This window comes from Diabrotica virgifera, chromosome 7 (genome assembly GCF_917563875.1).
Source record: "Diabrotica virgifera virgifera chromosome 7, PGI_DIABVI_V3a".
In the NCBI taxonomy this organism is placed as follows: Eukaryota; Metazoa; Arthropoda; class Insecta; order Coleoptera; family Chrysomelidae; genus Diabrotica; species Diabrotica virgifera.
In genome coordinates, this window is record NC_065449.1 from 42,546,294 (window position 1) to 42,565,384 (window position 19,091).

The window sequence follows — 19,091 nt, forward strand, 5'->3', positions numbered from 1 at the left end:
AGCTCGAAACAAATGACTGTGAATGAATAGCCCTATACAAGTCAATCCATTTGCGACTAAATAATCATGGATTGACTTATATTTGAAACAATGTGTTCAATCTTCGGGACTACAAATTGCAAGTGGAGTCCAGCGGTGAGGGTTACTTCCTCTTCGGCATTATTATGTATTACACTACAGAAATCAGTAACTTCCCTAACTAAATATAATGTATGGCCATCAAACAAATTCTTCCAACCACTTTTTTAATGTTTGCCCTTTCCACGCTGTAGCAAACTTGTCAAATTGTTGATTTTAAATTGTAACAGTTAAGTTTTGCAAGGTATGCTGCCCTCTTGTATCTTCTGCGTTATCTTCATCATATACAGTAGAACCCCGCAAATCCGAACTAATTGGGGAGACAGCCTGTTCGGATTCCAAAAAGTTCGGATTATCCGAAAGTTAGCCTTAACTAGTAGTTCAAAGCTTTCATTGCGATTGTGAGTAGCCAAACGTTCTCGCAAGAGTGTGGACAATATTTTTGGACTCAAGTTGACTATGAGAGAACCAAAGTAAGTTTGTGTTTAACCTTTATAAACACTTTATAAACCTATATATTAAAGTATAATATTTATTTTTAAGAAATTTTAAATGTTAAAAGTCCTATTAATCCTACATTGTCCAATTTTCTAGCTTTACTCTGTATAATAAACATGTTTTTCAGTTTTTGTCTTGAATTTTAAAATTTTTTTTACTTTCCGTTGGTTCGGATTTGCGAAAGTTCAGATTAGAGGGGTTCAGATTTACGGGGTTCTACTGTAATTACTTCATCTAAAAACTTTCTGCAATATATTCGTTTGTAGTTGCTAAAATTATTTCCTGATCCATAGGTTGAATAAGCAATGTATTTTTTGGCAAAAACATATAACTAAAGTTGCCATGTTTTGATCATAGAGTATTTTCAGAGGCAGGAGAATTGTCTAAAATCAAAAAACATTTCACCTCTTCCGGCAGTATTCCCAGTGTCTTCTCTTAAAATGTTTTCACTGCAGGTACAAATTCTTTAAAAAGGCAATTTTTGAAGATATCTGAGCTGAACCATGCATTATTAGAGCTAATTAAATTTAAACTTACATTACCAACCACTATGATGAAATTATTTATTTTAATAGCTCCACAATTATATATAAATCCTGCCTCAAAATATTTGTAAGAATTTAAACTCTTAAATGCCTTCATTTGTTGACCTGTGTGTGTAGAAACTATTACTAAGCCCTAAATAAGTAACTATGTCCATGTTAGTTACCCTTGGAAAACCTTTTCTGCTGTAGGCTAACTCATACCCCTTTAGGGAAAATAATCTATATACCAACAGCTTTTGAAAATATTCACTCAGGTTTATTTATTCACTCCTTAAAACTGAATAAAGTCGTTAAAGAACTTCAAGCTGTAGCTTCAGAACTGTAGCTAAAAGCTACACAATGTCAACAGCAAAATGTTCGGAAAATACAACTAAAAAAAACTATTTTACAACTATTAAACTATTGTATAAAAACTGTTATATAAACCACTATTTTATAACAACAATAACTATTTTATAAAAAAACTATTAAACGTAAAAAACTCAAAAAACTCAATGCAGTACAAATATAAATAATTTCAATGTTTGCCTCCCAGGTTTCATATTAGTGTCATAAACGTCAAAGTCTTGAAACGGCCTATAGAAACACAAAAAGTGTCTGTCAGTGCCAAAAGGAAAGCACTAGAAGATATTCGCGACAGACCGTCAAAAGTTATGTGTTCTGTGTTAGGAAGTGACTGCAATAATTTAAATATTAATGATGTGAATTGCATTAAACAGAATACTATATTATAACGCAAGAAGAAAGTCAATGCCAACCTTAGCTTGTTTTTGACTTATTTTTAAAACTGTGGTGGAACGTAAAATGTGTTTTCATCCCAAGTATGTTGTAGTGGATTTTGAAAAATCCATACATAATGCAGTAAATATTGTTTGGCCAGAATCGAAGTTAATAGGCTGTAGATTTCATCTAACCAAAGCTTTTTAATATTAGTTGTAGATTTTTTTTAAACAATAAATAACTTCTTTATTAACAAAATACAATGTTTTTTATGTCTATTTATATTTATATTTTATATTATATATCGACTATTTCTTAACAAATAAAAAAGAATTATTTAAAGACGTAAATGTGTTAAACCAGTTCAGCACAAGCAGTGATCACAGGTTAGTAAGAGCTAAAATAACGATATCGATCGAAAAGGAAAGACTCAAAATGATAAATAAGAAACACACAAAGAAATGGGTAAAACCAACTAATATTCAGGAGTTCGAAAAATATATTAATGATACATTGAAAGATACAACAACAACAGACATTAATATACTGAACAAGCAAATAATCACCACAATACAACAGGCTCAAACTAAATACTGTCCAACAAACCAAAAAGATGAAAAACTAAGTCAACCTACTAAAACCCTTATAGAACTAAGACGACAGATGAAAGGAGATACAAGTTCCAGCAAAGAAGCGCTAAATCAAATAAATAAGACTATCACAAAGTCAATAAGAAAAGACATAAGAAACTACAATGTAGAAAAAACAAAACAAGCAATAGAGCAAAATAAGAACATGAAAGTTTTGAAGAACGTAAGCGTACAAAAAGGAAAAATAGAAATCAACAAACTAAGAAACAGAACTGGAAAAGAAACTACAAACAGAGATGAAATATTAACAATAGTCGAAGAGTTCTACACAGAGTTATACAAATCAAGAAAAAAAGATGACAATGCGCAACCTCCAATTACAGTAAAAACTGGGGTATTAAATCAAGAATCGGATTTAATGCCCGATATAACAAAATCAGAAATCAAAGAGGCTCTGAAGAAAATGAAAAATAATCGAACCCCAGGTGAAGATGGAATAGTATCAGAAGCACTAAAAATTGGAGGAAATATACTACTTGAAAAAATTAAACAACTTTTCAATATCTGCCTTCACAACGCCAATATTCCAACAGACTGGAACAACGCTACTATGATTCTATTACACAAAGCAGGAGACAAAGCCAATTTAGAGAATTACAGACCGATTAGCCTCCTCAGCCATTTATATAAGTTATTTACGCGAATAATAGTTAAGAGAATGGATAGAAAGTTAGAGACTTATCAACCAAGAGAACAGGCAGGATTCCGAAAAAATTACGGAACAAATGACCATCTACAAAGTATAAAAACCCTGATAGAGAAAGTAGTGGAATACAATAAACCCCTAGTTCTACTTTTTATCGATTTTCATAAAGCCTTTGACACAGTTGAACTTAGCAAAATATTACAGGCGCTTAAAGAAGGTAGGCTAGATTATAGGTATACAAAATTATTACACAAAATATACTTACAGGCAACAACCACTGTCAAATTACATACTAACAGTAATCGCATAAAAATAGAACGGGGGGTTAGACAAGGAGACCCAATGTCACCTAAACTTTTTAATACGGTCTTAGAACATGCTTTCAAGAGTTTGGATTGGATGACAAAGGGAATAAAAATAGATGGAGAATACCTAAACAACTTACGTTTCGCCGATGATATAGTCATAGTAGCTGAGGATCTAGGTATGGCAAGAGAGATAGTACAAGAACTCGTTGTAGCTACAGAAAATGTAGGTTTAAATATAAACATCTCGAAAACAAAAATAATGACAAATTTGGTACCCAACCAGAACATCAGTATTGGTGGGAAGGAAATAGAACTCGTAGATAGATATAAATACCTGGGACATGAAATTACGATTGGCAGGGATAACCAGACTCATGAGCTGAAGAGAAGAATCGGTCTTGGGTGGGCAGCATTTGGAAAACTGAGAGAAACTTTTAAAAGTGAGTTACCCACATGTCTAAAGAGAAAGGTATTTGATCAGTGCGTCCTCCCAGTCTTGACGTACGGATCAGAAACACTTACCTTAACTAAAGCCTCGGCTACCAAACTAAGAGTCACGCAGAGAAGAATGGAGCGGTCAATGTTAGGAATAACTCTGCGAGACAAAATCAGAAACGAAGAAATCAGGAGAAGAACAAAGGTGACTGACGTCATCGAGAGGATAGCCAGGTTGAAGTGGAGATGGGCAGGACACGTAGCCAGAATGACAGATGGGCGATGGACGAAGAGGATATTGGAATGGAGGCCAAGAGAAGATAAGAGAAGCGTCGGTCGACCGCCTACAAGATGGACTGACGACTTAAGAAAGGTAAATAAAAACTGGATGAGGGCGGCGCAGGATAGATGGGGTTGGAAACGAGGGGAGGAGGCCTATGTTCAGCAGTGGACTTTTGAGGCTGGATGATGATGAATGTTTTTTATGTATTGTGCAGTACATAAAGTAGTGCTCCCAGCATACTACCTTATGGGACTCCTGACTGAATTTGATTACGGTTTGATAGTTCATTGTCCACTTTACTTTCAAATTCTCTTTTCTTTACATTTGATTTTAATAAATCAAATTATTTTGGGTAAATATTTTTTGATTTTATAAAGTAATCCTCGGTGCCATACCTTTCGAAATGCCTGGCTGATGTCCAGAAGTAATTTACTCTGTAAATTAAGCTCCAAGCTAATTCTGCACCCCTTTTTTTGGTTTGCGCACAGCTCACATTCCTATACCTGTTTGAGTGTACATATTTTTTCGATGTCTCTGTATTAATGTTAACCCGTGTTGAGCTGCCCCCCCCCAATTGCAAAAATTAAAAAATAAATAGTGCTTATTTATAAGCCATTTATGAGCTCTCATATTCCGCAAATTAAACATTTTGAGCTCGTTCCACTGAGCAGCAATTTAATATTTAATGGGGGGGGGGGGGCGAGTCGGGCCACCACTACTTAAAAATAGCGATATTGAATCGATATTTGCGGCAGAATTACGAGCTATTTATGAGCTTTCGAAGTGATATAGTTTAGATTTTTGAGCTCATCCCCTTCATCCCCAAACATCCCTTTAATTGATTTAACTTAAGAGAAACATGCTGAGAAAAATTAAAATTTATCGTATCGCGGATATAATTCATACAGGGTTTTTCATTGGGGAAGTAACATACGTTAACTGTAGAAAGAGGACACTTAACCGATCTCAAAAGTACCATACTTAATGGGTCTTACTTTATTAATAACAGAGATACTGGGTGTTTTATCTATTTTGCCATTTTTTTATTTGGTTCATAACTTTTTAACCACACCGTATATGTATTTTATATTTGGCACGGAAATATCCTTTAAGGTGTAAAATAAATTAATTTATTTACAAATGTAAAAAATCCAGACCCGGATTAAAAAATATTAGAAAAATATTCCGACCCAAAAACAACACCCTGTACATTAAGTTTTTTTAAAATGGATTTTTTAGTTGAAAAGAGGATGAAAAACTAAATTTAGTGGTTTACTTTGAATTTCCGGCAAAATGATTTTTCTGGTCAAATTTTGAATTTGAAATCTGAAATTATGTGAATTACGAGAGCTCTAAGTAGAAAAAAAATTAAATAAAACTTACAACTTGTTAACCGCACTGTATATTTATTTTATATTTAACACGCGAATATTCTTTTAGGTGTCCAATCAATTATTTTATTTACAATTATAAAAAATCCAGGTCTGGATTAAAAAATATTGTAAAAATGTTCCGACCCCAAAAAACACCCTGTATATTAAATTTTTTTAAAATGGATTTTTTAGTTGAAAAGAGCATGAAAAACTAAATTTAGTGGTATACGTTGAATTTTCGGCGAAATGATTTTTCTGGTCAAATTTTGAATTTGAATTCTGAAATTATGTATGTGAATTGCGAGAGCTCTAAGAAAAAAAAAATTAAATACAACTTACAACTTGATAATCGCACTATATATTTATTTTATATTTAACACGGAAATATTCTTTTAGGTGTCCAATCAATTATTTTATTTACAATTATAAAAAATCCAGGTCTGGATTAAAAAATATTGTAAAAATGTTTCGACCCAAAAACACCCTGTATATTAAATTTTTTTAAAATGGATTTTGCATTTGAAAAGAGGATGAAAAACTAAATTTAGTGGTATACTTTGAATTTTCGGCCAAATTATTTTTCTGATAAAATTTTAAATTTGAATTCTGAAATTATGTCAATTGCGAGAGCTCTAAGTAGAGAAAATTAAAATGCGACTTAATTTTAATTAATACCATTATTTAATCTAAATTGGTAAAATGTTAAAACATTTCAGTGTTTTTTTATTATCTGTGACAAATAGTTTATGGCGAATATTCATCTTTAAATAATGAATAAATAATAAAGAGCCAATAAAGAATCACTTTAATCAACAAAGTATCTAAAAACTATAACAAAACAGAGAAAATGTGCAGCATTACTATTCAAAACTAAAGTAGTTATTCAAAATTACCACCATCAAAAATTATTGTTATGTGTCAAAATGTTAATATTTTACCAATTTAGATTAAATAATGGTATCAATTAAAATTAAATCATATTTTAATTTTTTTTTTACTTTGAGCTTCGCAATTCACATAATTTCAGAATTCAAATTCAAAATTTTACCAGAAAAATTATTTTGCCAAAAATTCAAAGTATACCACTAAATTTAGTTTTTCATCCTCTTTTCAACTGAAAAATCCATTAAAAAAAATTAATGTACAGGGTGTTGTTTTTGGGTTGGAATATTTTTCCAATTTTTTTTAATCCGCACCTGGATTTTTTACAATTGTAAATAATACAATTTATTGTACACCTTAAACGATATTTGCTTGCCAAATATAAAATAAATATACAGTGTGGTAAAAAAAGTTATGAACCGATTAAAAAAATGGCAAAATAGATAAAACACTCAGTGTCTTTGTTATTAATGAAGTAAGACCCATTAAGTATGGTATTTTTGAGACCGCCTAAGTGTCCTCTTTCTGCAGTAAACGTATGTTACTTTCCCAATGAAACACCCTGTATAGCTGATATATTCTAATAATAAACCCTTAAATCACACCCATTTCGATTATTGAGCTACAACCCCTTCGCAAGAATACCACCCCATTTTCCCGGCTTAAGAGAGAGTTGCACTTAAAATGAATTCAATTTATTTTCTGCCGACTACATATCGTTTACTAATTTATGAGCTCCCAAAATACACGCATTTAGATCATTAAATTGAAATTTCTTTTGTATAGTGCAGTCAATGAAGGTAAAAATAAACTATTACCTTCAATTTCTGTGAACCTTCATGGATTTTTACGAAAATTGGTCAGTGGTTAGAGGATACCTAAAGAAATAAAGATGACATAGTGCCACCTTGCGCTTCTAGTCGGAAGGTAGATACCACCCCTTCTCTGGGGCGAAAATTATTTTATTAAAAATAACTTCAAAAATCAATAGAAGGACAAATTATAAGCAAAATTTGTTATATAAACTTATTATTAAAGGAAATCAATAGTTTTGAGTTATTAAATATCAAAAATTTTAATTTTTCGTCAAAAAATGCATGCTTTAAAGCGGTTTTATAAGTTAATTATCAAAATTAAAGCTTTAAAAAACCTTTTATTATTAGTTAAAAGTGAGTTATAGGTAATTGAATATATCTTTTTTTTCGACGAGTACTCAAATCTTATTATTCAAGCCTGAGTAACGGGAAAACGATGCATTTTATAAAATATAAATATTTAATTTACGCTTGTCAAAGTACTCAGCAATACTTTACAAGTGAGCTACTGACGAAGTTGATATCATCAAATGTAAGCAAGTTACAATGAAAATAAGACGACCCTTTAGACTTTTTTAGAAAATCATCATCATCATCATCATCATCAGCCCATAGTCGTCCACTGCTGAACATAGGCCTCCTCGAAAAACTTCCATTCAGATCTATCCTGCGCTGCTGCAATCCAGTTGGTACAAATCCTCTTTATGTCATCAGTCCATCTTGTGGGTGGTCTTCCCGGGTTTCGTCTATCCGCTCTCGGTCTCCATTCCAAGATTTTTTTGTTCCACCTATCATCTCTCATTCTAGCGACGTGTCCTGCCCACTTCCATTTAATTTTGGCTATGTGTTTTATTATGTCTTCTACACCACTTCTTCTACGAATTTCTTCGTTTCTTACCCTATCTCTTAACGTTATGCCCAACAATGATCTTTCCATTCTACGTTGCGTCACTTGTAGTTTTCGTGCAGATGTCCTTGTTAGGGTAAGTGTCTCTGCGCCATATGTAAGAACAGGCAGGACACATTGATTAAAGGCTCTTCTTTTTAAGCTGATAGGTATATCACCTTTAAAAATATCACGTAGTCTTCCATATGCTGCCCATCCCAGAGTTATTCTTCTTAGCAGCTCAGCAGTTTGATTGTCTCTGCTAATTTTTACCGTATGTCCAAGGTATATGTAGCTGTCAACAACTTCAATTTCGACGTCTTCTACCTTTAAAGGATGGCTCGGAACTAAATTCGTCATCATTTTGGTCTTTTGGTAATTAATATTTAGACCTACTTTACGTGCTGCATTGCGGAGTTCATTCAACATATCATTGGCAGTTTTTAGGTCATCTGAAATCAGAACAATATCATCTGCGAATCGTAGATGACTGAGCATCTCACCATCGATATTTATTCCTTTATTTTCCCATTCCAGTGATTTCAAAGCATGTTCAAGTACAGTAATGAACAACTTAGGCGACATAGTATCTCCCTGTCGAATACCTCTCCTGATATATATCTTATTGGTAGGACCGTGCAGATTTATAGTTGTTGTAGCATTTCTGTATATATTTTCTATAATATTGGTGTACCTATGATCAATTCGACACTCTTCCAATGCCTTAAGTAGTGCGGGTAATTCGATAGTATCAAACGCTTTATGGAAGTCTATAAACGTTAGAACTAGAGGTATATTATATTCAATTGATTTTTCAATCAAGACTTTGAGGCACTGTAGGTGGTCATTTGTACCGTAGTTGGGGCGAAAACCAGCCTGTTCTTTTGGTTGGTACAGCTCAAATTTTGCTTCCAATCGATTGGTTATTATTCTGGTGTACAGTTTGTATAAATAGTTGAGTAGAGAAATTGGCCTGTAATTCTCTAGGTTCATGTTGTCACCCTTCTTATGCATAAGAATTGTAATTGAGTTATTCCAAGCTATAGGAATTTTTTGACTATACAAGCAGAGATTGAAGAGGTCTTGTATTTTTTTCAGAAGAGAAGTTCCGCCAAGTTTTATAGCTTCTGTAACTATTCCATCATCTCCCGGAGCCTTGTTGTTTTTCATTTTTTGGAGTGCATATTGTATCTCATCTTGAGTAATTTCTGGAATATCCTCAGATCCCTGGTTTTGTACCGTGTGTCTATTTTCTGGATTTATGACATTGTTAACTTGGTTTGTGTATAATATAGTGTAGAACTCTTCGACTATTCCTAGTATTTTCTGTCTGTCTGTTGTTATCTCACCATTCTTATCCCTAAGCTGGAAAATTTCTTTTCTACTTGTCGTCAATTTTCGTCTCATTACCTTCATGCTCCGGTTTTGCTCTATAATCTGTATTATTTTTTCATGTTTAAATTTCCTAATATCTCTTCCCACAGCTTTCGATATGTCTTTATTGACTGCCCTAAGGGTTTGTGGATCAATGTCCCTTTCACTTTTTAACTGTCTTCTTTCTGTTATTTTGTGTTGTGTTTCTAAGAAACACAACACTAGAAAATAGTGAAGAATAAAACATACGCCATTTCCATAAAAATTAAAATTTTTTAGTAATCCCTATAATATTTTATAATACTGAAGCTTATGGTCGAAAAATGTATTATTGATTCGCAGTTCGTTAAAAGCACAGAGATTAGCCATGAGTTCTCCATTTGAGTTGACATGGTTTTCATTGAATCTTTGTTTTACTCCTGGAACTATTTCATTTCCGATTCGTGCATTAATTATCGAAAATGCGATTTTTGAATTTTTAGGTAGAATAGGGTCTAATCTATTCTATCTAATCAGCCCTAAACATCCATCCTTGGATATAGGCCTCCTCTTCCTTCTTCCATGCCTCTCTATCTTGGGCAATTTGCATCCATTTTGACCCAGTGTGTTTCTTCAGGTCATCTGACCATCGCATCTGTGGCCTTCCCCTTTTTCGTTTATGGTTCCATGGTCTCCAATGTATTACCATCTTAGTCCATCTTTCATCCTTCTGCCGTAGGGTGTCCGGCGAACTTCCATTTAAGCTTTGCTACTTGGGTAGAGACGTCTTTCACTTTTGTTTTGTTACGGATCCATTTGTTTCTTTTGCTGTCTGATAATTTAATGTTCAGCATTTGTCTTTCCATGGCTCTTTCTGTCTTTGCTATTTTTTCCATATTCTCTTTTGTAAACGTCCATGTCTGAGAGCCATATATTAAAACAGGGAGTATACATTGATTGAAGACTTTTGTTTTTAGGTATTGCGGGTATTTTCTGTTCTTTAGAATATAAGACAGTTTTCCGAATGATGCCCAGGCCAACATTATCCTTCTCTTTATTTCTTCGGTCTGATTTTCTCTATTTAATCTAGTGATTTGTCCTAGATATATATATTCTTTTACTTGTTCTATTCTTGTTTGTGCCACTGTAGTTACTAGTTCTTCTTGTTGATTGGTCATGGTTTTTGTTTTACTGTAATTCATCTTCAGTCCTATCTTTGTCGATTCTCTATCTAGTTCTTCCATCATTCTTTGTAATTATTCACTTCTTTCTGCTATTAATACAATATCATCAGCATATCGTAAGTGATTCAGATATTGCCCGTTTATGTTTATACCCAAACATGTTGTGCAGTTGTTTGAACACATCTTCTAGCGCTTGGTTGAATAGCTTGGGCGAGATGGTATCTCCTTGTCTTACTCCTCGGTTTATTTTAATAGCCTCCGTTTGTTTCATTAGCTTGATAATTGTTGTTGCCTTATCATATATATTTGTAATTAAGTCGGTATATCTGTAGTCTATTCTGCTGTTTTGTAGGGAATTCTTTACTGCCCAGTGTTCCACACTATCAAATGCTTTTTCGAAGTCAATAAATGCCATATATAGCGGGATATGATATATATATATATATATATATATATATATATATATATATATATATAGAATAGGGTATTTAGTATATATTATTTACAAAGTCTTTGGAGTTGTAGAAGCATTATATTTTAAATAACATTGCAATTTTTTTAGCGGTATCTGCACTTTGGCGTTTTGACGGTATCTGCTACAGTTGCCGTCCATATACCTTAGCATATTGCACTTACCGCTAATCTACTTTCAAGAATGCTACGCCTACATTTAGAAACCGCCAAATCGCCTTAGTATAACAAAGTAAATTCGGCCTAACTTTACAAGGTTAAATTATTGTGTTAGTTGAAAGAGTTGTGGTAGTAAAAGAAATAATTAGCGAGGATTTTAAGAACTTTTAGAGATTATTATATCTATTGAAATGTATTTTAATTTTTGTTTATAGTATTTCAAGAATTAACCAATTATGTTGTCCTAAACAATATGACTCGGGGCCAAGTGGATGATTTATATCTTGAATTACGCGGTAAGGGATTTTCATGTTTAAAAAATATTTCTTTTTTTTAAATTAGGTTTTAAAAACTTAATAATATATCCACACGCTGTCCACAAACATTTTCAGAAAAAGATTTAAAATATTATGTTTTTTTAGACAATCAAGTAGAGTCGAGTAAGAGTTGTGAAACACGAGGTGAAACCACTGAAGACAATATTATAGAAAGAGAACAATTTATTGTAAAGCAATTACAAGAGGTGAAAAAAAAATTATGTTCAGCCTGTACAGGCGCAAGGTTTGTTTCATACTTAAAGTTTCCTGCAATTAACCCTTTGTTGGTCGTACATGGGATTAGCAGTCCCAATGATTGCATTTTTTTTTTGTTTAAATACAAGCTATTATCATTGTTTAACTAGACAATGTCTAGTAGTCTAGTTATACAATGCTATTATAGATACGGGATTGTAGATTTGGGATATCTTTACTTAATCTTTTGAGAATCCTTTGCCTAAGTTTTATATAAGAATGCTGGTTTTATTCCTTTATAAATTTTCTATAAATGCGCCAGGTACCTGGATAATGATACAAAAATTTTTTTGAATATTTTAAAAATTTTATTTATCACATAATTAGGTATTTTTCGGTCTAAAAGACAATGTTTTAATACAACAATATTTTAATCATAACATATAACTAGTTTGTACAATAAAACTAATAAAATGTTAAAATTTGCCCTAATTACTGTAAGTAATGGTATATTCCCGAATATAATATTGTGAAATACCCAATAATAATAACAATGCATACTAATATTAGGGTAGGTGTCGGCGATCATAAAAATCTTAAAGCTCTATAATAAAATGTCGTAAAATAGCAAACCTTTGTCGCTAAGAAACAAAAAAATATATAATAGCTGATAAAGTGAAAAGTATGGTTTACAATCATATTCACAGTTGAAGAATTCTCTAAAACGCTTAACGTCAGCAGATGTTTAAACATCTATAACAATCTGAACAGATTTTCTTTTTTCTTAGTGTAAGTACAGTTTCTGCCAAATTATTAGACGCACTATAAAAGATTTTATAAAAAAATATTAATTATGAGTTAATACCATTGTAATACTAAATAGGTTTTTTGTATGTACCAGACACAAGGTATGTTGTTCGGTTGTCTATTTAATTGTCTATATTGAATCACAAATAGAACATTATTATTAATGAACCAATATGTATTTATTGACTCTTGAAAGAAAACAGAATATTGTCAATTTGTTGTTGGTGGCTCAACAAAATAATAACATTTAATAGTACTTTAATTCTTTCAAGTTAATAAACTTTAATACACAGAAAAGCTTTTTATTTCATATCAGTCACAACTGTAAACCACATACCGCTAATAGGCTTAGTTTTATAGTAAGTTTTGATAAAACGTTTTAGCGGTATCTACCTCTTTTTATATAAAACTTTGTTTTAAAATATAATTAATGGTTCCCTTAATAAACTGGGGCATATATCCATGCAAAAACTATTAGCTAGTCCATAAATCCCTAACGGGCCAAAATTTTATCATTCAATTTTGAAATCTAGTTTGCCACCATTTTGTCAAATGTTAGTTACCGCCTTTGGGCCTAGCACAGTAGTATAGACCAGGGAATTTAGCACAAAATATATCGATTTTTAAATACAGCACTTAGAGACTTTAAAATAAACCTCATTTTCGTTTACATCGTCACCAAAAACATAAAATATGATCAAATTTAGCCACTAACCACACCGTGGTCAGTATCTCGAGAAATAAGCGTGTTTTGGGAAAGCGTCACTCGTAAATAAAGTGGCATAACTTCTTTCTTTTTGAATATTTTGACTTGAAATCTTTCAGAAAACTAAGTTTTATGTCTTCTTAATGACCCACGTTTTAATGCTGTGTTGATTAAAATTATAAACTAAAAAGTTTGTCGCCCAAATTTTTTAAATAAACATGAAACTAACGAAATCTGACGACAAATTGTTTAAAAATTAACAACTTCTCTTTCAATTTGTTTAAGCATGTCCGACAAATCTCATTGTTATATAAATTGTTCAAAGATGACAGTGTAAAATATTCAAAAGGAAATATTTAAAGCCACCAAAGATACAGCGAGGTAAATTTGAAAAATCATCAACATTTTTTTTTCGATTTTTTGAGTAAAATTTGATTTTTAAAAATTTTTCACCAATTCTAAATAAAAATAAACTTCATATTCGGATTCAGCGACTTCGAAAACAGAAAGAATGATCAAAATTTGCCATTCAACTATCATGGCCGCTCTTTCGATTTTGAAGCCTCAAATTAGGCGTGTGCCGCTCGCCTTAATTATTAGGTGTGCTAATACTGCTGGACTGGGATTGGCACCATCGACAAAAGGCACCACAGTATATTCTATAGTTGCGACTCTAAAGATCATCACGCACTAGGTACTGGCTTTATTGTAAATAAAAAGGTTAAACACCTTGTAAGAGACTTTCGTGCTATGAACCCTAGAATGTGTATCCTAAGACTAAGCGGAACTTTTTGAAGTTATACTTCTTTACCGGCGATAGAGGGTGATTTTTTTATATGTTAAAACCTATCAGCCCGGCGCATGCGCATTATAACTTTGTTCTGATTGGATGTTCAAATGACATGTCAAAAATTATCCGATATGGCAGCTGTGGTTTGGAGGTAAAGGTAAAGGTAAACAAATGTATAATATATTAGTTTTATTGTTGTGAGGACAGAAACAAAAAAGTTTATAATATTGTAGTGACTTTTAAATAGTTTTTAAAAGCAACAGGTACGTAATAATTGTTAATGTATCATGGGTATAAACCTACCTATTTGATCTGCCAAAATACATAGTATGTAATACTTTTATTTATATAATTTGATTACCATCAAAATTTCTATCAATATTCACCTAATATATTGTTTTTTACTCTATGTTTTGTTGTATTTTTTCAATTCTAAATCATTTCAATTCAAAATTAAAATAATTTGATCAATTTTCAAAATATCAAAATATCACAAGTTTAATCCGTTTAGTTAGTCGATCTTCGTAAATAATGACACATAGTGTCCGTGGCTAAGCGGAGAAGGCGAATGAATTCCAATACCAACCGCTCTTATCAGCGCTGGTTCGAGTCCCAATAGAAACTTTCTTTTTTGTTTTTTTTAATACATTTTATGATTTATTATATAATTGTATTTTCAGAAAATACGTATTTAGTTAAAAAAATTTTCGACAATTAATGTTCAGACATCATTTGTGGCTTGTTTAATGTGTTTGTGTGTGTTTTATTCTTTTATTATTTTAATTTTTGGCACTGTTTTAATAAAAATGTTTGAGAAGTAGTAAGTATAAATTAGTTTAATATTTAAACAAAATATAAATAAAAAGTATATTAATTTCGTTTAAATCATATAATAGAAGTATAACTTCTTACGTGCGTACAAAGTACACACACATTCTTTTTTTTAAATATAGCATTTTAAATGTGCATGCCCCTACAGCGGAAAAAGAAGACGATTTCAAAAAAAAAATTCTATGAAGACCTAGAAGCTGCATACCATTCATGCCCAAAGAATGACATCAAAATTATTTATGGTGATCTCAACGCAAAAATAGGAAAAGAGCCACAATACCTACCAACATAGGTAAGGACAGCTTCCATGAAGTATCCAATGATAATGGCATCAGACTAATAAATCTAGCAAATTCCCTTAACATGGTCATTGCCAGCACATGCTTCCAGCGAAAAAATATTCATAAGGGAACGTGGAGATCGCCAGATGTGGTTACAGTAAACATGATCGATCATGTTATTATTGACCCTAGACATCACTCAGACGTAATAAATGTATGCAGCAGACGAGGGGCAAATGCAGACTCAGATCACTACCTAGTGGAAAGTAAAGTAAGAGCCAGAATCTCAAACATTAAAAAAGAAAAGGGATCCAAAATTGAAAAATATGAAATAAAAACTTAGCGGACAACAGCAAAAGGGCCATATATAAAGCAATGATAAAAGGAAGGCTAGAAAACAGACAAAAGCACGAGGATATAAACAGAGAATGGGAAGCGTATAAAAGCATCATACAAGACGCTGCCAAAAAGACCTTGGGTCTACAAAAAAAGCTCAAATCAACTGAAGGGAAGTGGTTCGATGAAGAGTTTCGAAAAATTTATGCATATCAACGACTACAGCAACGACAAGAACAAGACAGGCAGAGGAGGAATATAGAATGCTACGGAGGGAAGAGAAGACAATACACCGCAGAAAGACAAGAGAACACATAGAGAAAGAACTCCAAAAATTGAAGAATTAAATAAACCAACAAAAACCAGAAAATTCTACCAAAAACTTAACAAAAGCAGAAAAGAATTTAAAACAAAAACAATGATGTGCAGAGACAAAGAAGGAGATATAGTAACTCGACAGAGTGAAATACTGCAAAGATGGACTGAATTCTTTAAAGAAAAGTTTGAACAAAATGGAGATCCACTATAAGATGAAATTATACTGGATCAAACAGATACCAGATAAACAACCCCCCCTTCAGTAGCTGAAATGCAAGAAGCAGTTACCAGACTGAAAAACAACAAGTCACCTGGATTGGACAATATTAGCGCAGAATTAATAAAAAAAGGCGGAGACTCCCTATTGAATGCGATACATGAACTAATAGTCAACATATGGAATAATAAACAACTGCCACAAGACTGGAATACCGGAGTAATCCTTCCACTACATAAAAAGGGAGATCAACTTCAATGTAAAAACTACCGGGTAATAACGCTACTGACTGTGGCATATAAAATACTGTCAAATATTGTATGAGCGATTGAGACCATATGCGGAACAAATAGTTGGGGGATATAAATGTGGTTTCTGCAGGCAGAACTCCACAATAGATCAGATCTTCGTTTTGAGACAGATCTTGGAAAAGACTAATGAATTTAATATAGAAACACATCATCTCTTCATTGACTTTGAGAGCGCCTATGATAGTATCCATCGAGAATTTCTTATCAACGCCCTGAAAGAGTTTAATGTTCCAACTCATCTCATTGATATAGTAAAAGAAACACTTAAAGTACAAAGCTGGGATCGAATTCAAAACGCACTAACAGAGACAATCCATAATCCATGTTAGAACGGGCCTACGACAGGGAGATGCCCTATCCTATACAGGGTGAGTCAGATAAAGGACCTATTAGAAATATCTCGAGAACTAAAGGTAAGAAAATCATGAAAATTGGAATACAGGGATTTTGAGGTGTGATCTATTTAATGAAAATATTTTGGTCTCTTTGCTACTTCCGGTTATACCAGAAGTTGATTGTAACTTCGTTTTTTTAAACGGGACACCCTGTATATTTTTACATTTGTGGATTTTCCTCGATTTATTCTTTCTTTAAATATAAGGTTTTGTAATATTATACAGGGTAGATTAAAAGATAATTACGTTTTCTTATTAATCTAATAGCAATATTCACACCCTGTCGGATTGTAGTAGTTTGACATAATAAACTCTATTTATATTAAAATAATTTTAAATATAGTCTACTATTGTTAGGAATGATTGGTATAGTTAAATTTTTTATTTTAGTATACAGGGTTGGTCGAAACTCGGAATGAGTATTTTCTGAGTTTTCATAAATGGAATACCCTGTATTTTAGTATTTTAATGAAATGTTATTTTATAGTACTTTTTAATTTCTTAAACATTCCCTATACCTAGCTGCTTTAATTTGTGAGTTATTGGTGATTCAAGCCAACATTAATTTCAACACAAAATATGTGAAATTGTATTAGGTTGGCCGTGAAAATATTCAATCACAAATAATTTTTTGGAAATAAATACATATTAATCTAGACTGATATTTAAAATTGCCAATAATGGTTGAGCTAGCCAAAATACCATCGAAGTTAAGATTGTTGGTGCGATTAACAATTAAGCACAAATTAAAGCAGTTATATATAGGGAATGCTTAAGAAATAAAAAAGTACCGTGAAATTTCATTTTATTGCAATACTAAAATATAGGGTGTTCCATTTAAGAAAACTCTGAAAATACTCATTCCGAGTTTCGACCCACCCTGTATACTAAAATTAAAAATTTAGCTATACTAATAATAATTGTTAACAATATTAGACTATATTGAAAGTCATTTGAACATAAATACAGTTTATTATATCAAACTACTACGATCCTACAGGGTGTGAATATTGCTAGGAAATTAATAAGAAAACGTAATTATCTTTTAACATACCCTGTATAATGTTAGAAATCCTCATATTTTAAGAAAGAAGAAATCGAGGAGAATCCAAAAATGTAAAAATATACAGGGTGTCCCTTTAAAAAAACGAAGTTATAAGCAACTTCCGGTATAACCGGAAGTACCAAGTAGATGAAAATATTTTCATTAAATAGATCAGTCTTCAAAACCCCCTTGTTCCAATTTTAATAATTCAGTTGCCTTTATTCCTCGAGATATTTCTAATAGGCCCTTTATCTGCCTCACCCTATATTCTATTCAACATCACATTAGAGAAAATAATTAGAGAGTCAAAGGTCAACACCAGAGGAACAATAATAACAAAAAGTGTACAAATATTGGCATTTGCAGAAGATGTTGATATCATACTTCTTCTTGCAGTACCATCACAGCAATCTTAACTTTGTTGGCTGCAGCTCTGAACAACTGTATTGAACGGCACCCATACCACTCCCTTAAATTTCGCAACCAGGAAATCCTCCTACGTCCCACATTTCTCTTTCCCGAGATTTTTCCTTGGATGATGAGTCTTAGCAGACAATACTTTTCTCCTCTAATTATGTGGCCTAGATATTCCAGTTTTTTCGTTTGTATGATTTTTATGACTTCGCATTCCTTCCCCATCTTCAGCACAACATCTTGATTTGTTACTCTTTCTGTCCATGATATTTAACAGCACATCTCGAATGCCTCAATGTTTTTGATGTTCATCTTTTTCAGCGTCCAAGCTTCCATGCCGTACAGCAGAACGCAGAAAACATAGCACCTTAACATTCTTGTTCTTAAGTTTATATTTATGTCCCGGCTGCATAGGAACTTTTTCATTTTGACAAACGATTGTCTCGATATCTCTATTCGCCTCTTGATTTCTCTTGTCTGGTCATTAGTATCAGTGAAACAAACCCCTAAATATTTGTAGGACATAACTCTTTCAACTGGCTGATTATTTATGGTTAAATTCACATTGGTGTATAGTTTCTTCGTTACAATCATGAATTTAGTCTTTTTAATGTTCAGTTTTAGACCATATTTATTGGTATGGGTGTTTATGTTTTCCATCAAATACTGTAAATATGCTAGGTTATCTGTTACTATTAGAGTGTCATCAGCGTATCGTATATTGTTAATTAACTCTCCGTTAATGTTCATACCAATATTTTGCTCTAGGAGTGCTTCCTGACATATTGTTTCGCTATATATATTGAATAGTAGTGGAGAAAGCACATAACCATGACGCACAC